This window comes from Trematomus bernacchii, unplaced genomic scaffold (assembly GCF_902827165.1).
Source record: "Trematomus bernacchii unplaced genomic scaffold, fTreBer1.1, whole genome shotgun sequence".
NCBI lineage: Eukaryota > Metazoa > Chordata > Actinopteri > Perciformes > Nototheniidae > Trematomus > Trematomus bernacchii.
In genome coordinates, this window is record NW_022988043.1 from 459,739 (window position 1) to 486,600 (window position 26,862).

Below are 26,862 nucleotides of genomic sequence, written 5' to 3' on the forward strand. Positions count from 1 at the left end.
TTTCAAAACATCTTCAATGTTTTTTGGACAAAATACTTCACATTTCATTAAGACATAATGACAGCCCTGTCTGAGGAATCAAATGTTTCATAAATAATTATACTCTGAGCTTTCATTTTTAGCAACGAAGCAGGAAATCCATTAGAAATGCTTAAGATACATTTTTGATAGGAGCAGCGGATTTAAAATGGTTTGGCCTTGACAAAAATGAGATGAAGGCTGTGATGAAGTTCATTTCATTTCATTTCAATCTTTATTTCGAACAGATTAAAAAAATAACAAATAAAAAATTTGAAAAAAAGAATACCGTATTGTTAAAATACAGTATTTATCCACATTCATGATAATATTTATATTCAACAAAAAAAGTCTTCATATTAATAATAAATCATATGTGTCCGAAAGGGAGTAGGAGGAAGCAAATGCTTATTAATTCCCACCCCTTACTTGATCAATGATTGTCCATTAAATCATTATGCAAGTTATTCCTACTTACATTTACATTTATACATACATATACAATAATTTCTCATCTTCAATCACCTCTCTTCATTCTCATAGTTTTCCCAAAAAGTGTTTCTGTACATCCTTTTAAACTGAATTATGCTTGTGCTTTGTTTTAACTCCTGCTCCAAACCATTCCATAAAATCACCCCACAGATTGTTATACTCATACTTCTCAGAGTTGTTCTGACCTTGAGTTGTTTTGTTCTCTGTCTGTTGAATTGGTTATTAGCAGAGAACCACAATATAAGCCCTTGAAGCAAGACATTCTTTTCCAATTGTAAAGACAATATGAAGCAAAACTTATACAAATATAATTTGACTTACAATATTATCCAGGTTCACTTTAAAAACTAGTATTGAATGCATTCAGGGAGGAATTCTTCAAGATGTCATACTTACTAACAAACAGTCAGACAAACAGCAACAAGACATAACCTCCATGCAGAGGTTGTGTTCATTTCTATGGTATCTATGTCTCATAGCCTCTGCAGTAACAAGAAGATAGTGGAGACATAAAGCCCACTCATCCTGTCTGCACTGTCTGGGACTTTCTGAACATGGAAAGAAAGTCGAACGGTCAAGCAGCCAGACAGATCCAATTTCAAGTTTCATAATGAACTTCCTCAATTAGTTTGGCCATTTTGCTGGCTCACAATCACACAACAAAGAACTACCATATTGATGCTATTGTTTTATGTCTCCTTTGCTGCACTCCAATATTGTCAGGAGGCTTTTGACCCATAATGACAACAAAGGCTGGTAGCCCACATCAGAGCTCTTCAGCGCTGAATGCAGTCTGCCCTCGAATGAACCCCGATGTAGATTTCCCTCAGTGTGGATCATGGAGCTGCAGGACCATGCATTTCAAGCACCCCTAAATCACCCATAGAATACAAACTCAATGTGTAGTTGGGAGAACAGAGTAGGGAAAAGAGGGAGAAAAAAAAAGGAAATGCATCAACATATTGCTGAGCGTGCTGAAAAGAATCCCATCAACTGTGGAGCTGTCTGGAGTGGCTTATACTCACAAACACACACACAACAAACACAACACACACACAACAATGCACCACTCATTAAGGCAAGCTATTGTTCGTGCTTTCCCAGGCGAGTGTGGTCATGTTTACTTGAAACAGTAACTAAAGAATTGAGAGGGATGAATCCTAATGCTAATGCAACACAGTCACTGTCAAATAAAGGACATCTAAAAGGAGTGAAGTCTCCAGTGGTGTGTTGTACTGAATGGAATGTTGCAATCCTAATAATAACTCAGTTAATAATGTCCATGAACAGATATGAGAATTTGCTCAAATATTCTGACACTTTTGGAAAGGATATTCAGTGTTTGGACACTTCTTACTGTGTTGGTTTGGATTCTGAAGTAAGCTTTTCCCTGTAAACCTCTATCCATTGTAGTCGAATGCGGCCTGTAATCTCTTTTTGGTTGAAATTCCTAGGAGCGGTTATGTGCCTCTCTCTCTCCCCCTCCATGCTGAGGTGAGCAAAGTGGCTTAGATGTGGTGACAGGGAACAATCCCTCAGTGAGGCTAAACAGATGCAGGGACAGCTCAAAAAAAGCTTATGCACATTTAAGGTTAGCGAGAAATACTGTTACGGTGGGACAGAACATTTGTGATCTGAACGCTGAATGATATCAGCATAAGCACCTCAGTGATAATCCAACATTCAAACATTTGTGCGGGTATTTTTTTCAATATTCTGCTCTTGCGTAATCCCCATGGAACTCTTACCCTCCCCAACAACAACAACTGTTAAACCTGACAGTATTCAAGCTGCCTTTACACATGTTAAGACTGAGATTGATGACACAACATTAGCTACGTATGAGATTGTATTTGTATGTTATATCATGGGTGTCTGACCCCCACCCACTTCAACCCTCACACCCATTCAGAGGACTTACTTACCGTAGATGTAATACTACTACTTCTACTACAACATTACTCAACCCCCTCAGGCAAAATGTGCGTTCCAGGCCAGCCAGCCCCGAAATTGCTCATGATCTTTCACCACTGGATAAAGAAAAGAAAAACATATTTCCACAGCTAGATGACTTACAGTATTTTCAGAGCTTCAGAATGTGATGAAATGTTGTATTCAATGAATCGGCAGCAGTTGCATTTGCGTTCTAATGGTGGATAATCCTGTACTGTACCATAAGATCTGTAGTTTATTAGACACACACACGTCTATTTTTTCTATAAATGAAAAGGTATGTAATTTGATGATCCAGAATCAAAGCTTAAAGAATGGTTATTTGATTTGATATCTGTTGGAGCTGGAAAGCTGTATTATTTTCTCCTACAAAGCCTTGAAAAGAAAAACAATACAGGACCTAATGGAATAAGGGCATTTAGTGTGGAAGCCTCGTGGGATGTAGAGAGGATCTTTTACCAGTTAATTTATCACTAGTAGAATTCCTAGAGGTCCTATGAAGCCTCAGTAAATCATCTTTCGATTCTGGTGATGGATGGGCACTGGAGCCCCCCCCCTGCCTCAACTATGGTGCTTTGGGAGCTGCATGTTACAAAATGGGATTTTAACCAATTCATGTGAGAAATGGCTCACTGCTCATAATCCTCCCTTTGTCCCGAGTGCATAACAAGATCACGTTTTCCAGCAAATCCATGTAAACAGACAAGAAGGTCAGAGTGTGACTCTGCATGTGGACTGCATCCAAATACCTGTTTTTCTTTGGTATTTCCAGGGTTATGTGCTTTATATCTATTACATGTGCTCATTAGTGTGACAAAACTTCCTAATATTTAAGGTGAATGATCCTGTTTAATTATAAAACTTAATTAACTTCATAAAAATGTGTAATTTGCAAACTTCTCCCAGCCCAATTAAAAGTGTGTGATTCTCAGTCGTACCAGAAGTGTCTCTCTGACTGTGTCAAACCTGGTTTATTTTTAGAACACAGTCATTTGTAAAATAAACGCTTTGATTTATTTTGATCTTTACTGTAAAACAAAATTAGCATCACTGCACATACTGAAAACACATCAACACAAATATGCCTATGCTCTTTGAATCTTACATGGGTTCATTCAGACCACTTCTTAGCAATGTGCTTTTTACAATAAGTTGGAGTATTGTGCAACTTTACAAACTGCTGCTTTATCGCCAAGCAGAAATGTGTTGTAGCAACCGATAAACAAACCTCAGAATACATTTGCTAATGTACATTTGCAGGGAATATATGTGTAGCTCTCTTTTAATTAAAACATGGCTACATCTGACATATTTTGGCATTTGACACCCACAAAACGTTTATAAAACCATTGTTTAAATGACATTTTCAACACAATAACCATCAGGCTGTCCACGATCCAGCAGGATCCCCCCCAGCATATTTTTCAGAACTCAATACAAATAATCCTCTACATTGTTCTTAGCTGGATTACAGAGTTTTATAGTGAGGTGTCAGAGCAATAAAAGTGTCACATTTGCTTCTACCTATTTCATAAAAGCAAAATATTCACAGTGCCAGTGCACCTTCAAAGTTATTTTGATAAAATAATAATAAATGCACTGTCATTGTTCGAATGCTTTATAATAATAATGCATGTCATCACTTGACGTTTTAAGTTCAATATCTCTTAATAAGTCAAAATGCTTGTCAACTAATGGAGCATATTTAAAGAAAGCACATTGGTTACAGCAGAGCCTGATTTAACATGCACACGGTGATGTTCAGTGACTCCTGGAAGATCAGATTGTCAAAGAGGATCAACTATTCAAAACATAACTGTCTCCATTAAAAAAATGCTTTTCTACCAGTGAGTGTATTCAACAACAAGAAAGCTGTTTGAACACTCTGGCCGTTTCTCAATGTCGAGTAAACCTGCTGCAGAGCCACTATTTCAAGTATACTACGTCATCGAGTGGCGCCGAAGGACTGTTTAAATGCATGTTAAATGCCCAGCATTCGGCGCCACTCGATGACGTAGTATACTTGAAATAGTGGCTCTGCAGCAGGTACTATATACTCGACATTGAGAAACGGCCTCTGTATAGTCAGAAGGTTATTAAGACTAATAAAGCAATTTCTCCAGCAGAAAGTAAATATGACAACAACAAAAAATGTGTGTTGATAATATAGATTTGAATAATTAAAGTCTGTTTATTGTTTAAGAGCAAGCTCGGCTGGTCTAACTTTTTGCAAATTCATTGTATCATTGTACCATTGTTTTATTAAACGCTGTTAACTTGTAAATAAGCTTCTTTTCAGCTAATCCTAAACTCAGATCGTAGAAAACCCAACAAATTCAATGTGATCTTAGTCAATGTTCTATCTTTAACCGTGAAAAACGTCTCCTTATCAATCATAGACTGTCCTCTTTTAGTTGATTTAGACATAATGTTCACATGAAATGTCATCTGCATTCATTAGGCAGTCTTGTACTGTACGTATTGGCAGTAAAAGGGCTAAAGTCTTCTTAAAAGGTTCAGAATCTTGAAAGAAAATCAATAAAAATCTCATTCTATCATATACTCCACTAAAACACTAACCATTTTTATGCTATCCAGCAATACATCTTTTCACAGATAGTGACTAATAACTCCACGAAATGGGGGGGAAATGAAATTCCTATTAGCTCTAATTACTTCTCCTATTTTTCCTTGGGAATGACATGAAGATTAATGAAGCTCTCCACTATTTTAAGCAAGGTTATTTAAATGAGTGATTTTACTCTCCAGATATCTTTGCATTCATCTTAACACAAGACAAGTTTTCTGCTATTATATTATTGAAGATCCCTCTTAGTATTCTTTGCCATGCCATTCATATAACATGCATAAGAAAGTGAGTTGAACAGGGCAGTAAATTGTCTGTTGGTTTTGGGTAAAATCCTAAATCCAAATTAACATAATGCCTTGGCCCCTGCTCTTGTGATACGAAGACTTTTGGAACAACCTTTCTAAGCTCCTGATGTAAAGCAGTTTTTTGTCTTATATATACATGTTGTATTGTTGAACAAGAAACTGCAAACGCTACGAAATCATTTTTTTTAAATCCACCATTTATAATTGCAAAAGACAAAGAGGTTTTTGTCACTCTGAACATTTGAATACATGCATTGTGCATTATGTTAAAGTTGTGTGTACTGAAGTCGGCAGAACACAATAAATAACCTAACAGTAAAGTGAGTGGTTCCTAAGTTAGAGTGCTGAATAAAAATAAGCTTAAAGGCTGTGTTAAACTAACACAGAAGGGAAGAAATGCATTAGAGTCCATTAGTGCATTAGAACAACTTTCCTTCTCTGTAAATCTCACTCTGTTGCTCTTTCTTTGTTGTCTTCCTTAGCCTTCTTCTCAATGCCCCCTTCATTGCTTCTCTCCATCTATGCTTTCTTGATGGGAACATTCACAAAGAGAGCAATCTTTGTGTTGTGTTGTGTGCCGTAATGGAGCGGAGTTGAGTGGAGCGGAGATGGCTGGGGAAAGTGCCAACTGTGCCCTCCTACGCGATAATATTGTCATGTTAGATTACCCATCAGCCTGTTGGCTCTGCCCTGCATCTCCTTGAACCTACAACCTCGCTGAAGAGCAGCCAACTGCTAATGGTGTTTTTCTGCAGAGAGCTGTTGTCTGCATACAGTGCCGTGGGAGATCACGCTCATTCCTGCATATTAACACTTTCATTATTCAAATTAACCAGTGTGCTTTATTAGGATCTATGCAGTATACAAACTGACTTTGTCTTGTCCATCTTCATTTTAAACAATGTTGAAATGCCCTATTTTACATGTACATTTAATTAATATAGGAGTAGCCACTTTAAAATGTCCCTGCGATGTATTGGTGCAGTGCCTGGTTCAAGAGTATTAGCATCATATACTGTATGTGACACCATGTCGTTGCAGTTGCAATAGAGCTAAAATACACCTGCCTCTCAAAACTGGGCAATAAACCAGCACTTTCTAAGTAATAATGGCCACAACAACTCAACATGTAAAGTGTGAGTGGGTACCACTGAGCAGACAGGTGGCATAATGTGTATACTGTATGCAAACATTGTATTAGTTATAAGACGAAACTAGCAAACACAACTGTTTGCAATTTTTACCCAAGTTAAATATTACACGTCTGGTGTGTACGTGTGAAGATCTAGCAGCTGCTATCACAACACTTAGTCATAAATGGCACTTTGTTTTATTAATATGAGGCAGATTGGATGTCTCAGAGACAAACTCCTTCTCTTTAATCTCACTAAAGTTTGGTAGGAATTGCAAGTGTATTAAAGGTGGGGTAGGTCATTCTGGAGAAACCAGCTCGAGTGCGCTAGAATTTGAAAATACACAGCCGGAAAAAATCTGCCACTTCCTTACAGAGCCCCTCCTCCAACACACACGAACGCGCACATGACCAATGAGGGCACGAGATAAGTTTGTGCACAGATGGAAGGCTGACAGGCAGGTAGGCCATCCAGTTATTTTAGCCGGGCCGGCTCAGATGATTGGTCGTGCTTTTTACAGTATTACGGCTTCCACAGATGACATTTTTTTATGGATTTTTTGTCAAAGCACTTCAGATATTCATTGCTATCGGGATGTTAAGAGCATTCCATGGAATATAACAAAAAGTGTATCTCGAGCCGGTTTCTCAAACTTACCTACCCCACCTTTAAATAATAAGACGGGTGGCTGTTATCGGTGTATGATGTAGTCTGGCTGAAGGGCATTTATTGTACAATGTTATTATTTTGAATACTGACCCGAGCAGCTCTGAAGGAGCTTTCATTCATATTTTGGGAGTTGAAATGATAGTCCCTGTTAAGAGCATTGCCATATCAGCAGATAATATAAATGTTGGCATAGGGAGTAGCACATGCCAGCTCTATAAAAGTTTATGAGAAAGACTTGAGTCAATTGTCGTTATATAGACATTTAACACCTTTTTGAGACCACATTCTCAGTGTGCTATTAATAACCAGAGTGAGATGATGCGATCCAACCTGTCAGCGAGGAGCTATACCAGGATGGAGGTGAAAACATGTTACTTTCTCTGTCTGACAATAGTTTACTGGATAATCTTCATCCACAGGATCTGAACACAGAGTAAACGCGGCTTATTCGTCTAATCAAGTAATAAATACCGGTGAGTAACTCAAAGCGCCTGTTTATGAGCTAGCCAGGCTGGAGCCAGAAGGGAAATGTTCTCTGTTTATATGATTAAAGATGATGTGAGCCACGATAAATAGGACAATGGATATGTTACACTGCTGGCCTTATCTTTCCCATGACTATCAAGGACATTTCACCATGGAATTTGCTCCAGATATTTATCCAGACTTACACTGATTCTGTGCTTGCTCTTACTTTCGAGAGGACAGATTCAGCTTAATGTAGGTACTGAATAAAGTCTCTGATAAAACTTATTTCATTCTCTTGTCAACACTGCAATCCACATGGGCTGCTATAGTGGCAATTCACTTTGCCCACAGCAATCTTTTGAGTGAAGCAAGAAGAACTGAGGGGGCTGATGTGAGAGAGAATGAGAACAGCTAAATATGGCTCAGGGAGAAATTAAGTTGATTAGTAAGGCGAGCATAAAGGTTGCTGCATGTTAAATGTGCATCCATGGCTAGGGCTCATTTACATTCAGATTTGCAATTTGTGAATAAATGAATCGCATTAGTAAAGATAAGAGGGACTGTCTGTGGAGGAATCAGAAATAATCAATAGCTGATTAATGCAATACTTTTTTAAGAGGCTTTTAACAGTAAAGAGCTCATTATGTCTCAAGTGGTTTTTTTACATTAGTTTATTCCAACTAAAACACATTCATGCATTTAATTAGCTAATAGTTAGAAGCCATGTACTTTCTCCCTACATGTCAATACAATTTCAAACTGCAGACTTTTGAAAAACCACACTCAAACATCAATTCAACACAAAATGACGTCATGAGGGAAACATATTTTCCAAGTTCTATGAACAGTTGATGACTTATAACATCGGTATCATGACACGTGGTCTGATCTTATCTTAAAACTTCTGATTTATGGCACATACAGTATATCCTCTGGCACACACGTTCACTCCCTCCTGCCGCAGGAATGTGAAGTCTCTTCTCTGTGAGAGGTTAAGCCTACAGCACAAATCAAGGTATGTTTTTGCCCAGGTCTGAATAGTAAACCTCAAGCTTTTGTTGCACAAGGATACCTGTGGATGAACACAGCATATGATTTTTGTGCTGGTGAAATGAAATGACATAGTGTGAGATTTTCCTAAACACTAACAGCTGGAGATGGCATCACAGAAACAATGTCCCAGAGGGACAGATGGATTGTGGCTCCAGAAGAACAAAGCCCATTTAGGACAAACTGATTATGTGGTTTACTGTAATCTGCACATAATGCATTTTACTCCCTCCTTTATTTTCTGCATAATCCTCTACAATCCCATTTAATTTCATTGGCCTACAGATGATGCTGTCTTTAGCAATGTAATTGTCTGGCTCTAATGCAGAAGCATACATTACATATATGTTTCTATAAAACATGATAATTATATGACTGCATGTCCCGCATATCAATGTTGCTTTGTTCATCTGTATTGCTACATATTAGCATTTCAGTGTCTTTTTAGAAAAAGTCAAGTCAAGTCAAGAGCAATTCATCTCACTTTATGAACAAACTTTTACCACACAGAAGTGCAGAACGTCGACAGATTAAACTGTATAAATTAATTTCATCACGCGCTCAGTCAGACAAGATCAATCACTGTGGCAGCTTTTTGATTTACTCTCAATGCTCTACAATGATGACTTGTTCTCTTCATCACTTCATCTTCTTTTGATGAGGTCCAGCCCACTGCCCTGTAAAAGGGACAGTGTTATTGTTTTATTTCCTCTGCTCCGTATGTCTAATATCCGCTCCACAGCTCTGTTCCTTTTCTTGATGAATGGTTTGTATATTGGTGCATTGGGGAGGGCAGTAAAATAAGACTTCTGTTCATGATGAAAACGGAAGATGCTATCAGACCTGGGCTGTCCTGTCAGCATTAGGATCCATGGAGATTGTTCAAATGTCCTTCTTCTGTCTTTATTTTGATTACGAGTCCCACAGAGTCCCTGCTTGTCAGCTTGCTGTGTTTCAAAACCAAGGGGTGGACAGAAGGGTGAAAGTGCGGGTGAGTTCATCAGCATCATGACACTTAAGTGCTTCATTTTATTTATGTGCAGGGAGTAATCCTCTGTTATCGTGGAGCTGGGACTGACTCATTCGTAGGGGGAATATATAGTGAAATTCATAACTCTTTTATATTTAGGATGGCAGTGTTTCATTTTCCTCGAAATGAAAGTCAGGCTGCGATAACAGGTTGTTTTTTATAAACTTGTCAAATGCAGTGAATTCAAGTCTGTAATCTCCTTATATAAAATGTTAACTGTTGCTTTTAGCAGAGAGGATATTCAAGGTGGCATATTATATGTGTCAGGTGCTACTTAACTACCCATTGAAATGATTTCTGAACATTACACAGGAATAGTAATACATCTTAATGCACCATAAGACACAATCAACTTCCATAGTGGTAGCTGCCTGAGCAAAATAAATGAGTGGCACTAAATCATGAATCATTTAGAAACCATATGTGACAATTAAACTGTGAACATAGTTAATGATGCTCAAGTTGTTTGCGAGCTTATTTTGACTCCATTAAAAGTGTAGGCTATTTATCAATTCTAAATTATGCTATTACCACAAAGGCAGATCTTGGAAATGTCACCACTGCATCTATTCATTTCTCAGGTGTGAAGTGATTCATATTCCATTACACAAATACGTCTATCTGTCTAAAAATAAATTATCCTGACCTTCATAAAAATGATATTTTAAATGCAAATCACCTCTGCAGTGGAGGGAAAACTTCATCAATATCTTAGGCATGAATACCAATGATAAATGTGTCTGCCTGGAATCAATAAGTCTCTGTAGTATTTATACAGCATATTTACAACTCATATGCTGGTGCAACATGCTATTAGAAATAATTTACCAATATTTAAAAAAATACTGGATGTTTGTGAATGATTTACATAGAGCCTGCATGAGAAAAAAACTGAATCAAGCACGCATACAGTAAACTATAATTAATAGATTATTGACTGTTTTTCCTCACAATCTTCCAGTAGAACCCACTAAATGGCACACCCCCTCAGCCAATGACATACTGTCTAGATGGGGGGCAATTCACATCGAAGACTATTGACATCAAACATCCTACAGACTCCAAAATCCATCCGTTCTCAGAGTGATGTTTTCAAGCCTAGAAACAACAACTGTTGCAGCTCGGAGCGAACATAGGGATCACCAGAGGACGAGATTGGCTGCTCCATCACTAAAGGCCACAGGGCGCCATCTGAATGTGCCTGCTGGGTAATCAGTCCCCGTATAATCTCTCACCACCTCTGAGAGAGACTGCCTAAGAGGCCCACTGCTCTGAAGGACAAGGAGAGCAGGAGAAGACAGAGCAGCCATCACTCAAGGGGCACACGCAGAGTACCCTTTCATGAAGCAATATAAAACAGAGCAGCTACTTGACCAAATCATTTTGACACGGAGACACAGTGGACACGAGGACATCTTGACATTGAGCGACAGAGCTTTCAAATGTTAGGATTTTTTTTCCGCAATAGTGCTTGCAGCATCATCCCTGCTGACAGTTGTTGTTATGGAGTCGTCAAGGTGTATATAAACCGTAGCAACGGCCTCTCACTCTGCTGGGTTTTTGGAGCGCTGACAGATAAATGATATAGTTCCATTGATGTGGTTATAATGGCAATGTCTCAGTTAATGCAGCGCGCTGGTATTGCAACTTCTGTTCAATCTCTGCTCACCTTAAACCCGTAATGGAAAAACTTTTCACTCTGTTGACATGCACTGACACAAGTTTATGTTCACACACATACACAAACACACTCACAGAAAAACCCAATAGCAAGTTGAATTTGCTTCAAATGAATGTGCTTCGGTGAAATGAATCAGAAGAAAATATCCTACAGATCCTACTTAAAATAAAAAATATGACATCTTCCCAGATATTAGCTTTATGAAGCACATTTTTTGAATAGCTAAACCCAAATGTTTTACCTGCATTCATTTAAATGACACCAGAGTTTGGGCAAGATGCTGATAATGGATGCAAAAGACCAAAAAAGGATGACTTGTGAAGCAAAGATATTCATTATACATTTCCGGTAAATTGCTTGTCAGAGGGTCAAAGCATTAAAGCCATGCTCCCTTTGCAGAATCCTAAAGCAATGTGCCCCTGATAAGCCTTAAAACTCATAGATTTGTTTAACCATCCTTCTTAGCATCTTATCATCTACCAGGTACCTGAACCAAATGCCCCCACCCGACGCAGCTCCTTGCCTTTTCTTGACTTAAGGCTGATTCACATTCACATCTCCAACCCACACAGCCTTAAGAGGCTCTGCATTGGTCCACAATCCATGCAACTTTATTGAAGTATCTTTCTTTGTTACTTTTGATAAAGCATCCATGACCAAAACCTAAAAGAGTACAATGTTTAAATGGTGGAGCTTTTGGGGTATTCAAGACAGCAGCAGAAAGCTGCGCCTGTGAGGCACATTTTCTGTTCCACTTTTCAGCCTTGTTTGCATAAATCCTATGTAATTAGGCTCCAAGCCAATAAAACTCAAAACCCAACCATGGGGCATGCAATGGGTTCAATATAACCCAGGACCCTTTGTTTAGTGTTATCTCTCTCCCATATCTTCTTTTTTCTTTCCTAGGAATGGTTATTGACCCTCTTTTTTAAATCAGATAATAGGATTGCGATTAAGATCTTTTTATTTATCAGTGTAATTCAGCAGTCTTAGCAATGCAATCTGATGGTACTGTAGGTTCACACAGGGTAGCACTATTCCACTTTAACTGTTTCGGCCTGAACGTATTTGTCTCTTGTAAATGTGAGGGCTTTAATCTGTAGATGTTAGAGCGCGGCCTCTCAGCTCTTCGATCTCCTGACGGTAAACTTCAGTGTGTTATACTGTCGGCACAGGCTGAAGAGGTGTTACACGGTTGGATTCCCTCCAACCAATTACACCAGTCACTTCAATGAACGGGGTGAATAGTGACAACCTGTAATTATCATTCTAAGTATTTTCAGAAGAGTTCATTCTTTCTGCACCGATGTGTTGAATCAGGACGGGCTGACAAATCAGAGCGGAAAGATAGAGCAGAGAGCCGTTTGAGCCCATGCCAGAAAACTCCTCAAACAGGGACTCTAATTGTTCTGAAGTTTTTACACAACTTACTCTCTCATTTCTATTCCTTTACATTTCCTGGGTTAGGTGCAGTGCAGTTCCTATCCCTCAAGTATAGCTGAAACAATGAAATCATACCCAAGTTGCCCTATGGAAAGAAAAAAAAAAAAGGAAATTAAACCCTTAATTTGAGGAGCATCAATATTTAAATAAGGTTAGACTAATAATTGAAGAGAAAAGGCTTATGTTTTCATTACCATTGTGCCTAATTTCATTTAGACTGTTATTGTGTTTCACTTAGAGACACAATCATTTGATTTATCTCCTCAATTAAGTGTTAATTTTACAATTTTCGAGTGGAATTCAGCTCGAGGAATGGTGGCGATTTGTTTTCATTTGTCATCTTCTTTATTGTATTTTCCCTGCGTATGTGTGTTTGAATACCCAATCAGCACAATGTGGCTATTGACCGAGGCTCAGAATAGTTTAAGATACCATAACTGTGGCTAACCTAAATGTTGACCTTTACCTGAGACAGAATATTCCGTCTACTTTTTCCTCAAACTTTTGCTATGGCTTAACCTTCGATTCCTTTTTCTTTTCTTTTTATATAATTCATGAATAGTGCATAATTTATTGCACCCTTGTTTATTTTGCCCAAGGGTGTAGCTGTTTTGTTTTTCCTTCCTCTGGTGAATGTTTGAGACATAGTGTAGTTTGAAGGCTCTTGTTGTAAAACACTTTAAGTTTAGAGTCTGCCCTTGCTAGCTAGCAGAGTTGTCTCTTACCCTGCCATGAATACTAAGGATAGAAGAATAGGAAAACAAGTGTCATTTTTTTAACAACATATTTCAGAAATGCATATTTATTGATTCAAAACTTAGATTTGACCAGAACTGCTTTTCACTGAATACCAAGATTTCAATCAGGAGAGACGTTGATGTATGGAATACATATCTATTACCGGGACACATAATATGAATGTAATAATGATTGCCACAATTATAACAGGAGAATGGAATGGTGTTTGGCGATTAGGCCCCAGTTTGCAGGATAATCATTCAGGAGGGGGAAGAACCGCTCCGATGAAACCCCCCCGGGGTCTAGACACTGGTGGTGGTGATAAGTAGGTGGGAACGGACTGAAGGGAGAAGGTTTAGCTTGGTCCTGAAGGAGACGGGAGGCGAAAGGGGTGGAGGAGGGTTGCGTTTTGTCACCTGAAATGACAGCTGACAGAGGGAAGAGCAGATATAAAGGGATTAGCGGGAGCTATGATAGGCTTGTGAGAATGGAGAGAGGAGAGATTGGTTAGCTGGGGAGTGACGCCCCCGATCACTTAATGAGGAAGGAGAGTGTAGTGAGGTGACGTGTAATCTGAATGAAGAGCTTGGTCTTCCTGATTGAACTTACGCTGAGCTTCATTAGTTTGCCTCAAAACTAGAGGCTGCACTTCAGATCATTTTTTTAATATTTTATTTGAATGTGTTGCTCATCATCATCACATTTAAATGATGCTTTAACAATAAGGTTTTGAAACATATATATTACTTTTTAAATCTCAGAAAGACAACAATAATGCATCTCCACTGGTCTTGATCCAGGTAAATTAAGTGTGAAAGGATGAGCTCAACCCCCCTAGGGAAATCAAATATTGATCTGACAGCTCTAGACTCTTCTGACCTTTGACCTTTAAAGCTGCAGGTTTGGACAGCACTGCTGTGTGGGCTATGATATCTAACTTACAACATAGCGAGCAGGTTTGTCGATAAATCACAAGCAGAATGATTTGGAACAACAGGGAGTCGGCTTCAGCTGTGAAAACTGGCATCAAGGGTCAATGTTATTATGGTACAGTACATTACAGCGCACATCACTGCTGGGACCAATATGAAACACTTGGCTTTTGTTTAGATAAGAGACACAGGCTGTAAAACAGATATTAAATGCACAGTCCATTTGAATTTGATTGATAGCTTGTATAATAAAAGTGAGAAAATGCACATATACAGCTGTTTCAAGCTGTTATCCCCTAGAAATGTTCAACCTAAAAACACTCTCTGAAAACAAAACTATGTAACCTTAATTTTGCTGTTTTCTGTTCATTTTCAATTCATACATCTTGAGAAAAAAATACATTTATTTTACTCCATTGGCTAAAAGTATCACATATACTGTATCGTAAAAAGCTGCTCACAGAGAGTGGGAAAGTCCCTTTATTATAGTTCTATCTTAATGTAGGCTAGTGAGAAAAACAAATGAAATATCTCTTGATTTTTTACCCTTGAGAATGATTTAGAATCAATTTCAGTAGAACCAGACATGGCATGAATTGTCATCATCATTTTGACACAGGGTGTAGTATCCTGATAACCATAATAGGGTCTCAACAATGACATCAGCAAGGACATTATGCTGACAGGGAGACAAATGGAGGCATTTCTTTATGATTGATGGGAAACAAAGTTCTCCGTTAGTGTATCTTTCTGTCTTAAACTTTGTGAGCACTCTTGTCAAATCAATAATATCTTCGCAGCGTGTCATATTGGCAAACATCACATCGGGATTCTTGGAAGTCATCTTATCTGGACTTTATCTATTTATACCAGAGTAGCAGCCAGGCATAATGCACTTCAGGGCACAGATGAACAAGTTGCAATTTGTTTTCCCATCAGGGCATAGCATGGTGCATCTGCAATCTATAAAGAAAATGCAACAACCTTTAATCCTTGGATCAAACTCAAGACAACCACTAAATAATTCAGGGCTGTGCGAATAGTTATCCATGCCACCCCATGCCTATCAAGTTGAATATGAGTGAACATAACCTACACAGTGAACTATGAACACTATGAAAAGAGATTTATCCCTGCAGTAAAAATGAAATTGTCAAGCTCACACTGATATACCGAACTTTAAAAAAGATATGCTGAATGAACAGATTTCCAGTTTGAATCAATGAAGAGCAAATTAAAATTAATGGAAATGTTTGAATTATGTATTTACCCAACTTGAACTGCATTGTACATTTGATCACATTTTTACTGAGCAATTTCGTTTTTATGCTTTTATATTTCCGAAAACTTTAAAAAGGGCTTACTGGCTGGGATGAGGATATATATTCTCGAGGGTGATATAAAGCTGCCTTAGAAATTTTAGAGAAAATAATTGCCGAAGCAAAGAGAAGCAGGTTCTTATCGCTGTTTGGGCTATCCTAAACTTACACATAACACTTTTTTTTTAACATCATCTGATACTATTTATTAATTCAACCATCTATCCTCTTATTAAATAACACATATCTGCTCATTGCTGTTCTGAATAACCCTGGACATGCTGCTATAGTTTATCACAGAGCTTGCAGACAGACAAACACATTTACAGCCAGAAAGACAATGCATATTCCAAAAAGAAAAAGCCCAGAGCCAAACTAACCCATAACCATTTTTCCCGAGGAGACAATGTACCGCTTTGAGCAACTAAACAAACAATAATTGTCGTGTACACTAAATATTGATCAAGTAAAGAGAAATGTCCCTTAGTTTATTTTAGTCATATTGTGGTTTGAACACATCCACCTGCTACCCAGTAGATAACTGAATGGCTCATCTCAACCATTGAGTCTGTTAGAGCAGAAAATCCTTCAGGGGTTTTGTTTGTGGGACCGACAATCTGTACCTGATGCCATTTTTATGTCTCATTCTGTCTCGGTTTGAAGAGCAGGACAGGCAGGAAGGACCTAAATGCACTCTCTGAGATGAGCAGATACAATGAAGGTCATTTCAATTTAAAAAATAAGTTTTAGAGGCAGGCAGGTCCAGCTGGCAGATAACAGGAACCCAAAACTCCATACATGAATGCAACACAAGAACAAAGGAACAAAGCTGTTATAAAAAGTAAGTGATTAATTGTAAAGGGGGAACAGGTTTGCAGGATGTCAGGTGACTGCAGGGCTAACAAGGGACAGGTGAAATTAATTAGGTGGGGGCAGACAATCCAAAGTGGCAGGCTAAACCACAAGAAACAAGAGAAAAGGTGAGTAACAACATCCAACAGTAATATTAAACAGGACTTAAAGCATGAAACAACATTTTACCCAATGGCAGGGCCAATTATAACACATTCTTGCACAGTACTGATCCTGTGGCTGAGGAAGGTTTCACAAATATGTTTTAAATGTCCCTCAGAATTGCCACTATACTGTTACAGATTTACTCTTCATAACTTTTCTCAGCGCTCTCACATACACACAGGTGTTCGGCTGTACTCAATAATCTTTTAAAAAATGCCAAAATAAAGAATGTGGAGAAAAATGCGTCGAGGAAACAATTCATTCTCTTTCCAACAGAATTTGTAAAAGTGCTGGAGCTACAGCCGTGATGGATCTGCTCCGAGCTGCCTGGGCGACGGCAGCAGGCAGCTCAGGGGCGGCGAGTCATTGCTCAAGTCTCAGCTCAGGGTCCTGCTCTCTGCTGGCAGCCCTGCCCTCTGCCCAACTACGAGAGATTGCTGCATTTGAAATATTAAGCAGGACCAGCGGAAAAGAGCAGAGTCAGGGTTTCCTGTACATGTCAAATACTCTGAAAGTTATGGACCTGTGCCATGTTTCTGACATCCGCTGCCACGCTGAGTAGAACCCCCCATTGTGGCTCTAAGTCCTTTAGAGCACAATGTTTGACAGAAGTGCGTACCTGTGAGAGCAAATTAGTAACTTAATAACCGTATTGAACAGTACAGTACTAGAGAGTTTCAAGTTTCAAGGTTTTTATTGTAATGTGTGCATAGCTACGGTATTATAATGACAACGAAAATCTTAGGTCACAGGCTCCTTCAACAGTGCAACACCATATAACAGATCAAATAGAACAAGTAAATAAAATAAAATCAGAATATGATAGAAACTGTGCAGAGTAGTCTATACAGTATGTTGGAATATTGATATATGATATATGTGAGTTGCAAACAGATGAATGTTATGTATGTTCTTTCAAAAGTTCAGGTGTTTAACACTCTTATGGCCTGTGGGATGAAACTGTCCCAGAGTCTGGTGGAGAGTGGCATTATTCAAGATTTGATGTCTTTGTTTACAACTTTTATAAAATCAGTTGGTACTTGCATGTATGTTTGTGTACGCACGTGTGACTGTGTGTGCATGCTGAACCTGACAGATCTATCTGGCCCTGAGCTACGATGCCTTTCTCTGCCCACACACTCCCAGCTGCATTAAAATTATTACGCTCCCGGTGCTCCAATCTACTGATAAAGCAAAGCTCATAATCCATAAAGGAGCTCGCAGGACCAATATATCTGTTTACTATTCAGGGACCCGCCTTTGGCAAGTCAAACTTGTTTTAACTTCCATTACACATATAGCTGTATATTTATGTAAGGAGATGGGTTGAATGTGTCTTGAAGATCTTAATGTATATGTGTATACACGGTGCATGATGTAATGTGCATATTGAGGAACAGCCAATTAAGACAGATATTTTTACATTGAGTCAACAAATTACTGTTTTTTTTCTTACCTCAGCAAAACTAAATTGTAAGGAAATAAAAGGGTATTGTTTACTAAAAAAGCAAGGCTAATCCGTTGAACAATATTGCAGGACCAAGGTATCAGAGATCAGCCTTTGGGAAATATAACTTCCATTACATATAAAGCTGTATACTTATTTTAAAAGATAAATATAATGTGTCTAGATTGTTATGACTGCCAATTTAATAGCCCATTTAAAACATAAAGGTCATTTAAATGCGCATGTTAATAACATCCACTGCACATGATATGATAATGCATACAGTACTACAGAACAGCCAATTAAGGTAAAGTTATTCACATTTTGTGTCAGAATTGCCTGCTTTTTCTCCATTAGCACAACTATTTTGTACAGAATAGAAAGTTGAAAAATGGTGAAGTGGGAAAGTTTGTGAAGTTTTGCAGTGGATGTTGAAACACAATGCTGAATTACAGAAGCACCTCAGGGGACATAGAGCTTCAACAACAAGACATGAGGGTTGTTGCTCTGTTCCAAATACACAAAGGGAAGAGGAGCTGTCTGCAGGACAGTATCTGCAAAGGAACTTCACTTTGTCTGCACTGAGGTTCTGAACTCAATGTGCCGTCAGATTAAGCACTTCATCATTATCCTTCAAGATTCATTTTCAATTTAAATGAGTGTTTACAGTACAGTTCAAAAGGGAATCTGAATTATGAAGAACCATAACAGAAGTTAAAATACCAGTGCTGAAAGCCGTTTCTAGCAAAGTTTCATTTAATTTGATATTATATTCAAACCAAATTAATTAAAGAAACTGCAACTTTTTATTCATAGAGAAGCAAATAACACAACGAGTATACGGTGTTGAGGGAACAAAGGATTGTAAAGTGTGGAGGAGGTATAAAATGGGGCTGACAATTACTTTGCATTGTTACTGTAGAGCCTTGTGCACTTAAAAAGGTAATTTTCCATCTACTGAAGGCTTTGTTGATTTTCCCATTGTAAAGATTGTCTCCGACTTATTTTTCTCTAAGATGTTAAAACTGAATCCAGCTATACAACTGACAATATGATTAATGTGAATGAGTGATTTTAGAAATACTAAAAACTGTTTATTTGTGGCTTTGCCCACTGTGATGTTACAGCACATGCAGTACAGTAAGGCTGCACAATATAGGACTGAGATATTGTGGGGACAAAGAGGTTTTTTGACTTTGATGAAAGATGATATGAACAAAAAAAGGCATTTGAAAAACATAACTGATTCTTTTTGGTGCCTTTAGTAAACATGTTATGGAAATAATGTATTTTAGCAATGTGCTTTATGCAGCAGAAAGGCTAAACTGAGTAAACTTTAATATCTGTTTATTTTTCACAATTTAGGCATTAGTGAAAAAAAAGTCATATTAATTGTGATTTAAGCAAAAGGTAGGAAAACAAGGAGCAGCAAACATGCAGAAATACATTGAATAAAACAAGAGGGAAATGAAATCTAATATTGAGCAAATAAAGCTAATTTGCTCGAGTGGCTTCTAATGTTCCAGCAGTGGGTTTGCTAATGCAAATGAACTCAGAAGTATTTGGTAAGCTTCCTGAACATATCAGCGGTGAGCGGTTGTCACAGCTGTTCTTGCGCTGAAGAGCCCTGCTGGTCTGTTGTTCGAGCTTTGGGTAGAATTTACCGGCCAATTTCTCCAGGCCCAATACCCAGTGTACAGCGTGAACAAGCGTTTCAGCTCGACCTGGCCAACAGCAAATCTCAACACGTGGATCGACTCACCCATCAGTGAGCTGCTCCGCTGCCGGGGCAAATTATTGCTCCCGGAGGCTATGAGATGGAAAAATAGCTTGACAAATCGTTTCCGGGTAACCTCGAGGGAGTGAGAGATGAGACAGACTACGAAGAGATCTCTGGCAAAATGGACCTGTGTGCAGAAAAGACAGGAAGATGTTTCTATTTTTGGCGCTCCTTTGTCTTGTTGTTTGTACACTTGAAAATCGTTTTCAGTTGCTGTGCGACAGTCAATATGTGTTATGGCGGAAGACCTGAAATGGCACATTAAATTAGCCTTTGAAGGGTCGCTGTTTGGAGAATTTACCTTGAGGATATTTGGAGTTTGCAAACTAATTGTTCTGTTATACGCCTTGAAATATTCTTCCTAATATGTGATGAAGAGGTAGTATGGATAATTCCCAGTCAGAGTTGTGGATGTAAACACAGTGAAAAAGTACTAATGCCAGGAACTTAAAATCTGCATGTTCCTCCTGAGTTCATTTAAATTCTACTCCCCTGCAACATCTGTGTACAGTCTGTTGTCTACAAGCATAACCTTTACAAAAAACAGATAAGGCTTTTCACTTGGCACTCTTTCAAAACGTTTTATTATACGACAGGAAATATAGTATAATTTCTTCTATTTTATGATTATTGCTAACTTTAATATTCATACCATTTTATTATTTTCAAAATGTGTTAAATTATTAAAAGGTTAAACAAGGGAAGTGTTCTATTTAATCATAGTATAGTATAGTGTGAATTCCTAATGAATATATCAACTATCACGTATGAATTCCCAAGAATCAATATTGCTTAACAAAGGTTGCTACAGTAATAGATAAAGGAATGAAGAGCAGATAGTCTCAAATCATACACATAGAAATCTTCAAGTTTAAAACATGAATCATTTTCAAATGTTTGCCTTGCTTACAATATATGTCTGTATATTTCTGGGGCTCCTACTATTCTGTTCTTGTTTTAATCAACTCATTTGTTACTGCAGTGCAAACTTTCACATCCCAATAAATTGGCAAAATTAAAGTGGCCATTAAAACAGAGAAGCGAGAGAAAAACTTAAAAGGCAACTTGAGCTTTTGTAGTTCCACAACACAACAACAACAAGTAACAGTAACTGCACAACCCATACTTTTAAAAACAATGAAAATGAAAAAAACAAAGTTAAAGAAAGTAATGAAAATAAAGTAAATTAGCATGTTAACTTTAATTGTTTCTACCATGACAATAAACCCTGGCAACTATATTCTCCTCTTCTTCAACCACTTTTGTTTTTCTGACAACTTTCCTGTTTAGTCTTGTTTCTTTAGGCTGGCGGTTAGACAACAAGACTGAGATGTAAACACATATTGAACAGTAAGAAGAAGCATACAGTGCTGCATGACCCAGTGTCAGATGTTGTGCTGATCCTGCAGGATGGCAGTGCCAAAACTGTCCCATCAACTGCAACTCCTTATCATCACTTTCACATCTGTAGTGCTGTTCATTTGACCCGCATGAACTTACATGATTCAACTGAAGCAAATAGGTTATGCGTGTAAGAACCTTTCTCAACCTGCTTGTTAGGGAAGCACCAGCGGGTTCACAGAAATGACTTATCCATTTTTCATTTTTCATATATGTGGCTATGGGGAGTCACAATGAGATACGGTTGGCCTGTTTGTTTGCTCTGACCTGTTGTACAATTTATTACATCTCTGTGTTTTCTTTTCTTCTGCCTCATATCTCTGTTGCTGTGTTTTCTCTGGGAAGACGTGTGGGTCCTGCCTGTAATAACAAGCTATCAAAAAAACATGCTTTGGAGGGTCACTTGTTTCAAAAGGATGATTTGTATGAAACACATTCACAATGGTTCATTAGATTAATACAATCTTGAGTCAACTTTAAAGAAGACATCCATCTCACAGCTCCTCCATTACTTTCCTCTCTCAGTCATAGGGTCTGCTTTATCTTGAAAACAATTCCCTTTGCATTATATTTCAAACATCGTGCCTCACCACCCTTCAACTACCTGTCATGGATTCATGCCTCCACCGGTGATGGTTTTTACTCAAAGACAACAGATCCATGAAATTCCAGACGCTCCCATGACTCCCCCCACAAGCCTTCTTCACCTATCAGCTCACCCGAGATGGCTTGAAAAGGGCCTGCCTTGCTCTAGGGACCCCCACACCAGCTGGAGTTACATGGAGACAGCGGGGTAGCTTCACCGCTCACTCCCTTTGTTTGTGAAAAGACAGACTGGCTGTCTCCCCCCTGAGGTGTTCTCACAGTGCGAGCTATAGCACCTATGGAGAAAATAGGTTTATAAACTCTGCCTGAACTGAGTGATGAGTGACTTCAAGATGTTGGTTACCTGAACTCTGATGTGTGCGCCTGTGATTAATCATTCTTATTTTAAGGAGTCCCGTATGTGAAAATCCAAAATGTTAATTGCACAATGATGGCATGATAAAACCCATCCTCTCTTTCTCTCTGGAATTTGGCAGCGACAGCAGTGAGTGAGACAATGAACTCACAGCGAGCAGGAGACACAGGTTTAATTCTCGATAAGATCTTAATGACGTTGTTCTGCAGAGATACTGCGTCTCCCATGACCCCAATAAACACAAGTGCTAATTACCCAACTAATGATCTTTGTCCCGCCGAAAATACAACTCTTGGCTTTTGTTGTTTCTCACAGAAACAAAAAGTAAGCATAATGAAGCAGTGCCACATGTGCCGTTATGGTCTTTCTGGGGCTTTGTTGGGATGAGGAATTATATCAAAGAGCAATTTACAGCAGCCATTTAAATTCCAGGGATGGCCTATTAGCTTAACTAACATCAAGAGAATGTTTACTGTCTTCTTCTGGCACATATCCACCCCACTATATCTACAAAATAGAGGACAGTTTGCCACACTGGAGAAATCTCAGCGGAGCAACATATATTCATCTACGATTTTTATTCTTTTTCAATCACTCAAATCACCCATGACATTTTCCTTGTTAAATTATCATTAAACCTCTGAAAGGACTTAATGGTGTTAAAACTCTGGCACTTAAAGCAATCACGGCATGCTGTTTCATAAATAAGTCATGTATTGTGGAATGCTAAAGTATTGCATTATATAACCTAAAAATGGTCAATAAAACTTCACAAACCCTTTGTTGTATATGTTTTTGATGGTTGAAAAAAGCAAACGGTAGCTAAAGCATGATCCTTATTGCTAAGTGCCTGTTTTGAAAAAAAAAACCTGATGGAAATCTATTACACAAAATTGGAAGTCGATGCCGCTTCATTCTGCAATCATACTTGTAATTTTCAAGGACTCATTTAGCCTGATTGCTGTTAAACATGCTGAGGAGGGAGCGGGGAGAGGCGGAGGGGGGCTGATGGAGCAGATCCCTGGGGCAGGTGAAGTAGGAGATTGATTGGTTGCTGAACTCCAAGGATGTGTGAGCTAAGTAATTAAAATGTCACAATGCCTCACAGAATTTTTTTTATAGTGTTGACTGTTTGTATATTTCATTACCCCGTTTGTTATACAGCAATATCTCTAATTTAAATGACACAAAGGAATAGAAAAGAATTGTTCAAATATACAAACTGGATATTTTTTTTGGAATGCTGTCTAATAAAGGCAAAAAAGTTTCATTGAATGAACTTTGCCTTTCTCCACTATTTTCTTCTTTGTGTGGGAGAATAATAAGGAGTTATCTTTGCGTGGCTTCCCGGTGTAAACGCCGCTATCTTTTGTGTCCACGGGCTATTTGAATTTTCATAGGTTACACATACAAATAAATCATTTCTTATCAAATGTTTTACACAATGAGAGCCTGCTCAGTTTAAAGGGTTCTCTCGGAAAAGTTCCACATCTTTACTGAATGCAAAAGAAACAGATTAGAGACTCAGACTTTGTCTCCTTGCAAAGTGGAGGATGCCGTACGAGCAGTACAGCGTAGGCTGTTTGCCTTTCACAAACTTACTTTAAAAGTCACAAAATATAGACTGAATTTTTTTAGTATGCCAAGGAATAATTTGTGCTCAGCACCTCTCCAGGCTGAGTTGCCCATTCCACGTTTCATAAATCTAGCAGCAAATGTAAATGATATCCACATATGGCTAGCTGCCTCCGAGGTCCCTCTGTGCTGCTGTTCAAACCCATTAGCCTGTAAATAAAGCTAACACTCATCAGGCCATCACTCATAGCACAGGGCTGTCATTTTCCTCTTACCATGTTAAATCTTTAAGGAAATCAGAGTACATTGAGTGTGTTTGAATATTTTTTGGATGGATTGGATGTATTATCAATGGCCCAAAAGGTTCTGGGCACTACCTTTCTGCACTTCAATGTTTATCAATCAATGTTTATTTATATAGCCCAATATCACAAATGTTACATTTGTCTCAGTGGACTTCACAATTTGTACAGAATATCAGTATGACAATACGACACCCTCTGTCCTTAGACCCTCACATCGTAAAAGGAAACACTTCCAACAAATGAAAAACCCCACAGTTTAAAGGGAACTTAAAGGTAATACATCTTCCTCCTGTAGAGCTTCACCGCAACAGAGTTCAAAGTTGATGGCTTGATGGGTCTATCTCATTAGGGGATGTGCATTTACTTATTTACTTTTACTTTAAGGCCAAACTCCTTGTCCTTGAGGGAATGTTGTTGAATTACCACCTGCATCAATCACCTGGTGTTAAGTCCCCCATTCTCCTGCTCCACTCCTCGGATATCTCCCTTGAACTGACCTTCCTCTTGGCATCGTGGGTGAAATGCTGCGAGAGCTTAAATCAAGCCCATCCTGAGGATGCTATTGCAGTACCCCCAAAGGTAGAGCCTGTTAGAGATGTAATTAATCAGCTTGCAGATCCTCCATGCATGCAACAGATTCACATTACCTTCACATGAGGCTGAAGCAGACTCCAAACAGCTCAGAGTGAATGAGCAAGGAAATCAAAAGAAAGGCCAAGCTGGAAGTATGTGTTTTAAAACCTTCTACAATCAAAGACAACTTTAAAACCAGGGTCCCTTCAAAGGAACTTATTCAGCATTTGCAGAGAAGTAAGCCTTGATAAAGTTTGAGCGAAAAGGGCTAAATCAAGGAACTAACACAATAGTACAAGGAAGCGGCGAGATCACAATCAAAAGCAATTCAGTCACTGTCACAGGATGATTTATGACAGAATTAACACGGCATAGAAAGAGAGACAAGACGGAGACAGAAGAATATTGTGTGTTTGAGTTGAGACTAGCAGAAAGAAAGAGTGAAATGCAGATACAAAAAGAGAGAGAGGAGGACTTTGCTGTAAAACATCTGATTTAATACTTTTGATATTGCAGCCCTGACAGACTCAACAGCTGCCTCACCTGCTTCCATTTTGTCATGTCATTGTAATTTCATTTCCCGCAGTCTCAAAAGACCCAGGGACATTTTAACTTTCTTTAATATGACAGATGTCCAATAATTTTGCATTTAATCTCTGCCCTGCGGGGGGGAAGTGAGCGAAGCAGCAAACTGACGCCTCTGTAATCAGGGAGATGGCGGATTTCTGGTTATTCTGAAATTGGATACTTACTCTTCCAAATTCACTGTCCTCATTAGTATGTCAGAACCGAGTTGGGCTGTTTTTCCTTTTTTTGAGTCATGTCTTTTTTGAGAAGTGAGTAAGTAACATTTGCACCCAGGACAGCAATATTTGACAGCGAGAGGAGAGTCACGTACATACAGTGTGCTCATCGGTTGTTAATTATAGGAGCTGAATGTTGCAAGCTTTGCATCGTCGTAAAATATTTAGCCTTTGGTTGTTTCAATTACACCTTTATTGTACTTTCTTTTTTAACGTGTGTGTGTGTGTTTGCGTGCGAGTAAAACAGATTAAGACAGGCTCTATGATTTTCTGATTTGGCCTGGTATCTTCTTCAATTAACTTCACATCCACTTTGTGTCTTTCTCCCTCAGCTGTAAATTAGTATTCTCCCTTGGATTGCAATACAGGGGTGAAATTAAAATCATGTTGCTTCAATTAAAATCATGTTGCTTTGGGAACCACCTTTGAACATTAATATCTTATTCCAGTTATTGCGGCACCTCGAGACTCCCGGTAACGGCTTCTGTTACACCTCTGTAAAAGACATAGACAATGAACAAAAGGTGAGTCTTATTATATAGAAGACGACTCTAACATGACATGTGGATAATTGACTTTTGTAATAAAGAATAATTGCACTAAAATGTTTTGTTTTGCTTCCTTTTAACTTTTATCCATGTATTTTTTCTTTTAATGTTTATTTTATTATCTTTCCTTTTTAATGACTGATTTTAAATGCCATTTTTAAAATGTCTTCCATTTTTGTAAAGCACTTTGAATTACCTTGTGTTGAAAGGTGCTATATAAATAAACTTGCCTTGCCTTGCCTTGCCTTCCTCATGGCTTAAATGTCATGCACAGGTAACAGGTGAGGACTCGCAGATCTTTAGACGGGAGAGATTTCATAATGACTGACAATCAACACCTTAAGCTTTCAAATAACCTTATGATCACTTTTTAGTCTGTATACAGCAAAGCATTTGGGTTAGCAGAAAAATATGTGCCAGAAAACTTCTTCCGTTTATCTTCTTTTGAGTAACTCTTTTTGTATTATTAGCATATATTTTTCATTTTCCAGATGTTATACTGTATATTGTTTGTTCTTCCAGGAGCGCTTGAAGCCTCAGGTTAATTAGATGTGTTATTTGTATTTGATTGATGTTTGCCATCATCACCCTGTGCAATATATGATAACTGTGTACTAGGCACATTGTTAAC